Source organism: Eubalaena glacialis, chromosome 14 (assembly GCF_028564815.1).
Source record: "Eubalaena glacialis isolate mEubGla1 chromosome 14, mEubGla1.1.hap2.+ XY, whole genome shotgun sequence".
NCBI classification, from domain to species: Eukaryota; Metazoa; Chordata; class Mammalia; order Artiodactyla; family Balaenidae; genus Eubalaena; species Eubalaena glacialis.
The window spans coordinates 65,809,870-65,822,824 of NC_083729.1; the positions used below are offsets into that span (position 1 = coordinate 65,809,870).

Below are 12,955 nucleotides of genomic sequence, written 5' to 3' on the forward strand. Positions count from 1 at the left end.
CAGAGTACACCCAGAACTGTCTGTAAATGACAAAAGACTTAAAAATGACCACAGTTAAAGATTGATGAAAGTTCATAATAATGCAATTGACAAGGAAATTTAGTTATTTCTGAGATATACATTTTAAAGTAATAACTAGAATTTTGACTTATAACATTATACCAGAACATATAAGATTTTAGAAATTACATGTAATGTCTGAAACATTTATATTAACATATTTCCATACAAATAACCCAAAGAAAGTTTAGTATTAGTTGTTTTGTTTGTTTGTTTGTTTGTTTATACTGCAGGTTCTTATTAGTCATCAATTTTATACACATCAGTGTATACATGTCAATCCCAATCGCCCAATTCAGCACACCACCATCCCCACCCCACCGTGGTTTTCCCCCCTTGGTGTCCATACGTTTGTTCTCTACATCTGTGGCTCAACTTCTGTCCTGCAAACCGGTTCATCTGTACCATTTTTCTAGGTTCCACATACATGCGTTAATATACGATATTTGTTTTTCTCTTTCTGACTTACTTCACTCTGTATGACAGTCTCTAGATCCATCCACGTCTCAACAAATGACTCAATTTTGTTCCTTTTTATGGCTGAGTAATATTCCATTGTATATATGTACCACAACTTCTTTATCCATTCGTCTGTCAGTGGGCATTTAGGTTGCTTCCATGACCTCGCTATTGTAAATAGTGCTGCAATGAACATTGGGGTGCATGTGTCTTTTTGAGTTACGGTTTTCTCTGCATATATGCCCAGTAGTGGGATTGCTGGATCATATGGTAATTCTATTCGATTTACTTATTTTTATCTTTATTTCATTTGCCTTAGGAGACAAATCCAAAAAAATTTCTATAATTTATGTCAAAAGTGTTATGCCTAGCAAGTTTATGGTTTTAGGTCTTACATTTAGGTCTTTAATCCGTTTTGAGTTTATTTTTGTACAGGGTGAGGAAATGATCTAATGTCATTCTTTTACATGTAGCTGTCCAGTTTTCCCAGTACCACTTATTGAAGTGACGGTCTTTTCTCCATTGTATATCCTTGCCTCCTTTGTCAAAGATTAATTGACCTTAGGTACATGGGTTTATTTTTGGACTCTCTATTCTGTTCCATTGATCTATGTGTCTGTTTTTGTGACAGTACCATAGTCTGAAGTCAGGGAGTGTGACACTTCCAGCTTTGTTTTTCTTTCTCAAGATTGCTTTGGCAGTTCCAGGTCTTTTATTGTTCCATATAAATTTTAGGATTATTTGTTCTGGTTTTGTAAAAAATGTCATGGGTGTTTTGATAGGGGTTGCATTAAATTGTTTTGATAGTAGATTGTTTTCGGTAGTATGACCACTTTAACAATATTAATTCTTCCAATCCAAGAGCATGGGATAACTTTCCATTTCTTTGTATCATCTTCAATTTCCTTCATCAATATTTTAGAGTTTTCAGAGTATAGGTTTCCACCACCTCGGTTAAGTATATTCCTAGATATTTTATTCTTTTTGATGCAATTTTAAATGGAATTTTAAAAAAACCTTTCTCTTTCTGCTATTTCATTACTTTTATTTTAACATCTTTATTGCAGTATAATTGCTTTACAATGGTGTGTTAGTTTCTGCTTTATAAAAAAGTGAATCAGTTATACATGTACATATATCCCCATACCTCCTCCTTCTTGTGTCTCCCTCCCACCCTCCCTATGCCACCCCTCTAAGTGATCACAAGGCACCAAGCTGATCTCCTTGTGCTATGCGGCTGCTTCCCACTAGTTATCTATTTTACAGCTGGTAGTGTATATAAGTCCATACTTCCCTCTCACTTTGTCCCAGCTTACACTTCCACCTCCCCGTGTCCTCAAGTACACTCTCTATATCTGCATCTTTATTCCTGTCCTGCCGCTAGGTTCTTCAGAACCCACCCCCCCCTTTTTTTTTAGATTCCATATATATGTGTTAGCATACAGTATTTATTTTTCTCCTTCTGACTTACTTCACTCTGTATGACAGACTCTAGGTCCATCCACCTTACTACAAATAACTCAATTTTGCTTCTTTTTATGGCTGAGTAATATTGCATTGTATATACGTGCCACACCTTCTTTAACCATTCATTTGTCCATGGACACTTAGGTTGCTTCCATGTCCTAGCTATTGTAAATAGAGCTGCAATGAACATTCTGGTACATGAATCTTTTTGAATTATGGTTTTCTCAGGGTATATGCCCAGTAGTGGGATTGCTGGGTCGTATGGTAGTTCTATTTTTAGTTTTTAAAGGAACCTTCATATTGTTCTCCGTAATGGCTGTATCAATTTACATTCCCCCCAACAGTGAAAGAGAGTTCCCTTTCGTCCACACACTCTCCAGCACTTACTGTTTGTAGATTTATTTTTAACATTGTTATTGGAGTATAATTGCTTTACAATGGTGTGTTAGTTTCTGCTTTATAACAAAGTGAACCAGTTATACATATACATATATCCCCGTATCTCCTCCCTCTTGTGTCTTCCTCCCTATCACACCCCTCTAGGTGGTCACAAAGCACCGAGCTGATATCCCTGTGCTATGTGGCTGCTTCCCACTAGCTATCTATTTTACATTTGGTAGTGTATATATGTCCATGCCACTCTCTCACTTTGTCCCAGCTTACCCTTCCCTCTCCCCATATCCTCATGTCCATTCTCTAGTAGTTCTGCTTGTTTTTTCCCATTTTGCCCCTAGGTTCTTCATGACTTTTTTTTTTTTTTTTTTTAGATTCCATATACATATGTTAGCATATGGTATATTTTTTCTCTTTCTGACTTACATCACTCTGTATGACAGAATCTAGGTCAATCCACCTCACTACAAATAACTCAATTCCGTTTCCTTTTATGGCTGAGTAATATTCCATTGTATATATGTGCCACATCATCTGTATCCATTCATCTGTTGATGGACACTTAGGTTGCTTCCATGGTCTGGCCATTGTAAATAGAGCTGCAATGAACATTTTGGCACATGACTTTTTGAATTATGGTTTTCTCAGGGTATATGCCCTGTAGTGGGATTGCTGGGTAGTATGGTAGTTTTATTTTTAGTTTTTTAAGGAACCTCCATACTGCTCTCCATAGTGGCTGTAACATTTTGCATTCCCACCAGCAGTGCAAGAGAGTCCCATTTTCTCCACACGCTCTCCAGCATTTATTGTTTGTAGATTTTTTGATGATGGCCATTCTGACTGGTGTGAGATGATATCTCATTGTAGTTTTGATTTGCATTTCTCTAATGATTAATGATGTTAAGCATTCTTTCATATGTTTGTTGGCCATCTGTATATCTTCTTTGAAGAAATGTCTATTTAGGTCTTCTGCCCATTTTTGGATTGGGTTGTTTGTTTTCTTGATATTGAGCTGCATGGGCTGCTTGTAAATTTTTGGAGATTAATCCTTTGTCAGTTGTTTCATTTGCAAATATTTTCTCCCATTCTGAGGGTTGTTTCCTTTTTTATTTTCTTTTTGGATGATCTGTCCATTGGTGAAAGTGGGGTGTTAATGTCCCCTACTATGATTGTGTTACTGTCGTTTTCCCCTTTTATGGCTGTTAGTATTTGCCTTATGTATTGAGGTGCTCCTATGTTGGTTGCATAAATATTTACAGTTGTTGTATCTTCATCTTGGACTGATCCCTTGATCATCATGTAGTGTCCTTCTTTGTCTCTTGTAATAATATTTATTTTAAAGTATATTTTATCTGATATAAGAATTGCTTCTCAGGCTTTCTTTTGATTTCCATTTGCATGGAATATCTTTTTCCATCCCCTCACTTTCAGTATGTATGTTTCCCAGGTCTGAAGTGGGTCTCTTGTAGACAGCATATACATGGGTCTTGTTTTTGTATCTATTCAGACAGTCTTTGTCTTTTGGTTGGGGCATTTAATCCTTTTACATTTAAGGTAATTATCAATATGTATGTTCCTATTACCATTTTCTTAATTGTTTGGGGTTTGTTATTGTAGGTCTTTTCCTTCTCTTGTGTTTCATGCCTAGAGAAGTTCCTTTAGCATTTGCTTTAAAGCTGGTTTTGTGGTGCTGAATTCTCTTAGCTTTCGCTTGTTTGTAAAGGTTTTAAATTGTCCGTCAAATCTGAATGAGATCCTTGCTGGGTAGAGTAATCTTGGTTGTAAATTGTTCCCCTTCATTACTTTAAATATGTCTCGCCACTCCCTTCTGGCTTACAGAGATTCTGCTGAAAGATCAGCTATTAACGTTATGGGGATTCCCTTGTATGTTATTTGTTGTTTTTCCCTTGCTGCTTTTAATATTTTTTCTTTGTATTTAATTTTTGATAGTTTGATTTATATGTGTCTTGGCGTGTTTCTCCTTGGATTTATCCTGTATGGGACTCTCTGTGTTTCCTGGACTTGATTAACTATTTCCTTTCCCATATTAGGGAAGTTTTCAACTATAATCTCTTCAAATATTTTCTCAGTCCCTTTCTTTTTCTCTCCTTCTTCTGGGACCTCTATAGTTCGAATGTTGGTGCGTTTAATATTGTCCCAGAGGTCTCTGAGACTGTCCTCAATTCTTTTCTTTTTTTTTTTCCTTTATTCTGCTCAGCAGTAGTTATTTCCACTATTTTATCTTCCATGTCACTTATCCGTTTTTCTGCCTCAGTTATTCTGCTGTTGATCCCTTCTAGAAAGTTTTTAGTTTCATTTATTGTGTTGTTCATCACTGTTTGTTTGCTCTTTATTTCTTCTAGGTTTTTTTAAACGTTTCTTGCATTTTCTGCCTTCTATTTCCAAGATTTTGGATCATCTTTACTATCATTATTCTGAATTCTTTTTCAGGTAGACTGCTTATTTCCTCTTCATTTGTTAGGTCTGGTGGGTTTTTACCTTGGTCCTTCATCTGCTGTGTGTTTCTCTGTCTTCTCATTTGCTTAACTTACTGTGTTTGTGGTCTTGTTTTCACAGGCTGCAGGTTTGTAGCTCCTGTTGTTTTTGGTGTCTGCCCCCAGTGGCTAAGGTTGGTTCAGTGGGTTGTGTTGGTTTCCTGGTGGAGGGGACTAGTGCCTGCGTTCTGGTGGATGAGTCTGTATCTTGTCTTTCTTGTGGGCAGGTCCACGTCTGGTGGTGTGTTTTGGGGTTTCTGTGGCCTTATGATTTTAGGCAGCCTCTCTGCTAATGGGTGGGATTGTGTTCCTGTCTTGGTAGTTGTTTCGTGTAGGGTGTCCAGCACTGGACCTTACTGGTCGTTGAGTTGAGCTGGGTCTTGATGTTGATGTGGAGATCTCTGGGAGATTTTCACCATTTGATATTACACGGAAGTGGGAGGTCTCTCTTGGACCAATGTCCTGAACCTGGCTCTCCTGCCTCGGAGGCCCGGCCCTGATGCTTGGCTGGAGCACCAAGAGCCTGTCATCCCCACGGCTGAGAATAAAAGTGAGGAACAAAAGAAGGAAAGAAAGAAGAAGGTAAAATAAAATAAAATAAAATAAAGTTATTCAAATAAAAACTAAAAATAATTATTAAAAAAATTTTTTTAAGTAATAGAAAAAAAAAAGAAAGAAGAGTGCAACCAAACCAAAAGCAAATCCACCAATGATAACAAGCACTAAAAACTATACTAAAAAGAAAAAATAAAATGGACAGACCAAACCCAGGACAAATGGGAAAAGCAAAGCTATACGACATAATCACACACAGAAGCATACACATACACACTCACAAAAAGAGGAAAAGGGGAAAATATATATATATCATTGCTCCCAAAGTCCACCTCCTCAATTTGGGATGATTCATTGTCTATTCAGGTATTCCCCTGATGCAGCGTACATCAGGTTGATTGTGAAGATTTAATCCACTCCTTCTGAGGCTGCTGGGAGAGATTTCCCTTTGTCTTCTTTGTTCGCACAGCTCCTGGGTTTCAGCTTTGGATTTGGCCCCGCCTATGCATGTAGGTCGCCTGAGGGCATCTGTTCTTCTCTCAGACAGGACGGGGTTAAAGGAGCAGCTGATTCTGGGGCTCTGGCTCACTCAGGCCGGGCGGATTGAGGGATAGGGAGTTCGGGGCGAGGCTGTGGCGGCAGAGGCCAGAGTGACATTGCACTAGCCTGAGGTGTGCCATGTGTTCTCCTTGGGAAGTTGTCCCTGGATCACGGGATCCTGGCAGTGGTGGGATGCACTGGCTCCCGGGAGGGGAGTTGTGGATAGTGGCCTGTGCTTGCACACAGGCTTCTTGGTGGCTGCGTCAGCAACCTTAGCGTCTCATGCCCATCTCTAGTGTCCACGCTCATAGCCGCGACTCGCACCCGTCTCTGGTGCTCCTTTAAGCACTGCTCTTAAGCCCCTCTCCTGGTGCACCAGGAAAGAAAGAAGCAAGAAAAAATCTCTTGCCTCTTTGGCAGCTCCAGACTTTTTCCCGGACTCCCTCCTGGCTAGGTGTGGCACACTAGCCCCCTTCAGGCTGTGTTCACGCAGCCAACACCAATCTTCTCCCTGGCATCTGACCTCCGAAGCCAGAGCCACAGCTCCCAGCCCCTACCTGTCCCGGCTGGTGAGCAGACAAGCCTCTCGGGCTGGTGAGTGCTGGTCAGCACCAATCCTCTGTGCGGGAATCTCTCTGCTTTGCCCTCTGCACCCCTGTTGCTGTGCTCTTCTCCATGGCTCCGAAGCTTCCCCCCTCTGCCACCTGCAGTCTCCCCCCACGAAGGGGCTTCCTAGTGTTTGGAAAACTTTCCTCCTTCACAGCTCCCTCCTGGAGGTGCAGGTCCTGTGCCTATTCTTTTGTCTCTGTTTTTTCTCTTTTCTTTTGCCCTACCCAGGTACGTGGGGAGTTTCTTGCCTTTTGGGAGATCTGAGGTCTTCTGCCAGCGTTCAGTAGGTGTTCTGTAGGAGTTGTTCCACATGTAGATGTATTTCTGATGTATTTGTGGGGAGTAAGGTGATCTCCACATCTTACTCTTCTGCCATCTTGAAGCTCCTCCTCTCTGTCTTCTTATTTTGCTTAACTTACTGTGTTTGGGATCTCCTTTTTGCAGGCTGCAGGCTCATAGTTCCTCCTGTGTTTGGTGTCTGCCCTCAGTGGTTAAGATTGGTTCAGTAGTTTGTGTAGGCTTTCTGGTGGAGTGGACTAGTGCCTGTGTTATGGTGGATGAGGCTGAATCTTGTCTTTCTTGTGGGCAGGACTGCATACAGTGGTGTGTTTTGGGGTGTCTGTGACCTTATTATGATTTTAGGCAGTTTCTCTGCTAATGGATTGGTTTGTGTTCCTGTCTTGCTAGTTTTTGACATAGGTTGTTCAGCACTGTAGCTTGCTGCTTTTTGAGTGGAGCTGGGTCTTAGCCGTGAGATGGAGATCTCTGGGAGAGCTTTCACCATTTGTTGTAACGTGGAGCCAGGAGGTCTCTGGTGGACCAATGTCCTGAACTCGGCTCTCCCCCCTCAGAGGCGCAGGCCTGACACCCGGCTGGAGCACCAAGACCCTTTTGGAAAGTCTGAGGTCTTCTGCCAGCGTTCGGTAGGTGTTCTGTAGGAGTTGTTCCACATGTAGTCATATTTCTGATGTATTTGTGGGGAAGAAGGTGATCTCCACGTCTTACTCCTCTGCTCTCTTGAATGTCCTTCTATTTCATTATTAGTGTATAGAACTGCAACAGATTTCTGTATATTAATTTTGTACTGCAACTTTACTGAATTATTTTATTAGTTTGAATCGGTTTTTTGGTGGAGACGTTAGGGTTTTCTATATAACATATTATGTTTTCTGCAAATAGTGATGGTTTTACTTCTTCCCTTCCAATTTGGATTCCTTTTATTTCTTTTCCTTGTCTGATTGCTGTGGCTGGGACTTCCAATACTAATTTAAAAAGAAGTTGCAAGAGTGGGCATCCTTGTCTTATTCCTAAATTTAGAGGTATAGCTCTCAATTTTTCACCATTGAATATGATGTTAGCTGTGAGTTTTTCATACATGAGATTTATTATGTTCCCTCTATACCAACTTTTATGAAAGTTTTTCTCATGAATGGATATTGAATTTTGTCACATATTTTTCTGTGTCTATTGAGATGATCAATTGATTTTTTAAAATTTCATTAATGAATTAATTACTTTTCATTGAATGAAAGTTTTTATAAATTCTATAGTGCTTTACAATTTTCAAAAGTTTCATATACATGATTTCATATAATCCCATAGTAACTCTTTTTTTAAAATACCCTTACTCTTATATTGCCCCTCTCACCTTTATTCTCCCCACTGATAACCACTAGTTTGTTCTCTATATCTGTGAGTCTGCTTCTTTTTTGTTTTATTCACTAGTTTATTGTATTTTTTAGACTCCACATAAAAGTGATATCATTTAGCATAATACCCTCCAAGTCCATCCGTGTTGAAGCAAATGGCAAAATTTTATTCTTTTTTATGGCTGAGTAGTAGTCCATTGTGTGTGTATATATATATATGTGTGTGTGTATATATACCATATCTTCATTTTTTAATTTTTATTTTGTATTGGAGTATAGTTGATTAACAATGTTGTGTTAGTTTCAGGTGTACAGCAAAGTGATTCAGTTATACATATACATGTATCTATCCTTTTACAAAATCTTTTCCCATTTAGGTTATTACAGGATATTGAGCGGAGTTCCCTGTGCTATACAGTAAGTCCTTGTTAGTTATCCATTTTAAATATAGCAGTGTGTATATGCCAATCCAAAACTCCCAGTCTATCCTTCCCTTCCCCCCAGTAACCATAAGTTCATTCTCTAAGTCTGTGAGTGTGTTTCTGTTTTGTAAACAAGTTCATTTGTATCATTTTTTAAAGATTCTGCATATAAGCAATATTATATGATACTTGTCTTTCTCTGTCTAATGTACTTCACTTAATATGATAATCTCCAGTTTCATCCATGTTGCTGCAAATGGCATTATTTCATTCTTTTTAATGGCTGAGTAATATTTCATTGTATATACGTACCACATCTTCATCCATTCATCTGTTGATGGACACTTAGGTTGCTTCCATACCTTGGCAATTGTAAAAAATAATTCTGTTATGAGCATTGGGGTGCATGTATCTTTTTGATTTAATGTTTCTATCTTTTGAATGTATACCCAGAAGTGAAATTGCTGGGTCATATGGAAGTTCTATTTTTAGTATTTTGAGAAATCTCCATACTGTTTTCCACAATGGCTGCACCAATTTACATTCCCACCAACCGGGTAGGAGGTTTCCCTTTTCTCCACATCCTCCCTAGTATTTGTTAATGGTGTTCTTTTTGATGATGGTCATTCTGATAGGTGTGTGGTGACATCTTATTATGATTTTGATTTGCATTTCCCTGATGATTAGCAACGTTCAGCATCTTTTCATGTGCCTGTTGGCCATCTGCATTTTCTCTTTACAAAAATGTCTATTCAGTTCTTCCACCAATTTTTTAAGATGATTATGTGATTTTTATCCTTCATTTTGTTAATGTGGTGTATCACCTTGTTTGATTTGTGAATACTGAACTATCCTTGCATCCCTGGAATAAATCCCATTTGATCACGGTGTATGATCCTTTTTATATATTGTTGGATTTGATTTGCTGACACCTTATTGGGGATTTTTGCATCTATATTCATCAAAGATATTGGCTTGTAATTTTCTGTATTTAAAGTGTCTTTGGTTTTGGTCTTAATTCAGTTAACTTTCTTATTACCTATGTTGAATTCTTTATTTGGTAAGTTGTTTATTTCTGTTTTATTGTTTACTCTTTCAGGAGTTTTCTCTTGCATTTTCAATTGAAACCAGTTCCTCTGTCTTTTCATTTTGCTTAACTTTTTCTGCCTCTATGAATTTAGGTGAAACAGTTACCTATGACAGTCTTGAAGGGGTGTTTTTATTTGAGAGCATCACTATACAGACTATGTGTGCCCAATGCCTTTGGTGGGTGAGCTGAATTTGACATGGAGAAAAGATACATCTTTCCTCAGGGTGTGCTAAGAGGTGGAAGGAGGTGGGGTTGGAGACAGAAGGGATAAAGCTAGAGCCAGGTGTGAAGTGGGGTTTCCATCTGCTCAGTGGCCAACACTGCCCTATTGGGGTTGGGATCTGATCCTAAGTTGCTGGAGCAGAAGCCCTGAGTATGGGCCTGAACTGGCTCTTTTCCTTTTAACTGTGTGCTTTCCCCTCTCCCAGCACCAGAACCTTTGCCCCAGAGGGGGAAAGTGCTGAAGCATGGGAGGCCTGTATCAGCAATTATTTCTCTCACTCTGCTCAGACACAGCCTTGGATCCAAATCCCCTCTGTCTCTCACTGCCAATCACTCCCCCCAACCTCTGCCACCTTGCCCTGTTGTGGAGCTGTACTGCAGGTCAGGCAGGCCTGTGTGAACTTTCAGTCATATCAGGGCGTGAGTTGTGGTAAAGTGGTCACTATCAGAGTTCTGGGTTGTTTCTGAGGTGCTGCTTGAGTAAAAGCCACAACAATGGCCACTGTTGTCCCATCCAGGATCCATCCTAGGACTAGGTCACCTCTGAGTCCCATGGCTGAGTTTTCTCCCTGGTTGTGGCAGCCCTAGATCCTGTGTCAAGCTGTGACATGGAGTGAGTGCGGTTGGAGTGTTCACTTGGCTTTGGTTGGGGCAATGCTGAGGGTGTTGCAGGAAACCCAGCAGCCACTGGAGCAGTTTTCTAATCACCCTCTCCACTCTGTCTTGGGGACAAGCCAGCATTCATGCACTCCTCACAAGTGGAGTTCAGCCTTCCCACAGCCCTCCTCTTAGTTCCAGTGGTCCTCCAACCAGCCAAAGGAGCTCATCTCCCCTGTGTAGGACCCAGGAATGGGGTGCCCAATCTCTGGCTCTCATCACTCACTCCCCAGGGTGGGTATCTGTCTGTGTAATCTCCCTTTTCCTCCGAGTCCCCTCCCAAGGGCACAGGTCCCGATCTCATCACTTTTCTTCCCTTCCTACCTGATTACTTATGGATTTTTCTTACAGCCTTGGTCGTACAGAAAACTTTCTGCCAGTTTCCAGTTGGTTTTCAGTGAGAATTATTCCACATGTAGATGTATTTTTGATGTGTTTGTCAGGGGGAGGTAAGTTCCATGCCTTTCTACTCTGCCATCTTGATCCGACCCCCCATATAGCCTTTATTGCAACTACTCAACTCTGCCATTTTCCTCTCAACTGCTGTTGAGTGACAGCCACAGGCAACATACAAATGCACGTGTGTGACTATGTTCCCGTGAAACTTCATTTATGAAAACAGGTAGCTGGATGCTACCAAAGGATGGGCCTTTGGCCCATTGGCCATAGTGTGCCCACCCCTCCACTAAACAGTCAAATCATTAATTTAACCTTCTAAAGGAAAGGGAAATGAAATGAGCATTTGTTTAAGCATTCAATATGGGATGCTTAAATGGGGGTCTCCAGGCATTTCTGGTTTTTATTTCCTATAAAATGCTCTGTTACCCAAGTATTATCTCTTATATTTTGCCCATAAGGAAACTGAGGCACAAAGCAATTACATTATTTGCCCAAGGTCCCATCGCTTGTGAGGAATTGGGACAAGGGGAGTTGTCTGAATAGGCCTATTGGGCTGGAGTTAGGGATCAGACAAGATTGGAGTCCAGGCTGTCTGACTTCAGTGCCTGTAATTTTTCTACTAAAATGAGAGTGGTAAAGGAGAATCCGTGCTTCTGGCTTCCCTGCTGTGGCTACAAAGGCATAACAACGGGTCTGTTTAGCTCTATCTGACCCGCGGGGCTTTCCTCTCCACTTAGTGAAGCTGTGTAAAGCAGCATCTTTCTATGCACTTCAGTCACGCTGGGTCCCCCACATAGAGAACCAGGAACTTTTGTATATGTAATTGAATATTTCAGATCTTTCTTTCCCTCATATATAAGCAAGTAAATCATCAACATTCAATAATCTGATAACAAAGTTACCTTCCTGTTGAGCTGAAGATATAGGATTTGAGAGGCTCCACTGGGGAAGAAACAAAAACCTGAATTGTAAGTTTATTTGAGACATAGCCACGATACTAACATCTCATTCAGGAGGGGAATCAATAAGGCAGAGAGGTAAGAAAGATCAGATATCAGGTACACAACAGCCCTGATCAGTGCCCCCCAGCAGAACTGGAATAAAAATGTAGCCCATACACGTCCAGGTTGTTAATGGGGAGAGAAGACACATAATTCAGAAATATGCTTTTGTTCCTTTTAAATCAACATGTTTCCATTAAAATGGAAATTGAAGTCCCATCATATGGAGAGTCAATTTTTGGACACTGTAAGATTATCTCTACCTTTCCTGGCCACAATGGAAATGGAAATAATTTTACCCATTGGCCTTTGGAAGTTACAACTGAATTTCTCAAAGTAACCTGCTCTATTACGTGTAGACACTCCAACACTTTGCTGAGAGTAGAGGATTGGGTGAGTGGCAAGTGCATGCGTTTCTCCAACTCAAATTAATCCAGAAAGGCCAATGACAAATGAAAATGAAGGTAGGATGCTAAAAGTGACAGAAAAAATTTTTTGTTTTGTTTTATTCTTGTTTGTTTTTGTTTTGTTTTATTTTTAGAAAAAGAACCAAGTCAGGTAAATGTCCATCTGGTGAAATGACTTAAAAGTCATTAAAAGGAAAAAGGAAGCCAAATTTGCCTGCAAAGTTTACACAGGCAAATTATTTGAGGTATATGCTTAAAATGAGCAGTGGATAGAGCTGTTTTTTTCTTCTTGGGTACTTCCTGACTGGTCTGTTTTAAATTATGACAGGGAGCTCTTGAAAAAGCTGTTCTTGTATTCTGTCATACCCAATACTCTCACCTCCCTTTTAAGACTCAACTCAGGTTGACCTCTCAAGAAGCCCTGCTCAAGGCCTTTCTCTAATCATCTCCATTACTGTACTGAAACTAAAATGCAGCCTGAAAGCACATTGTCCAATGGCTTTATGTCTTGTCTGTACAACGAGACTGTA

General features: G+C 40.1%; 1 protein-coding gene across 1 annotated transcript in view; it reads right to left on the reverse strand.

Moving 5' to 3' along the window:
• TACR1 (tachykinin receptor 1) overlaps window positions 1–12,955 on the reverse strand; it is a 310,975-nt gene that overhangs the window by 175,581 nt on the left and 122,439 nt on the right. The gene's annotated exons all lie outside the window — the stretch shown is intronic.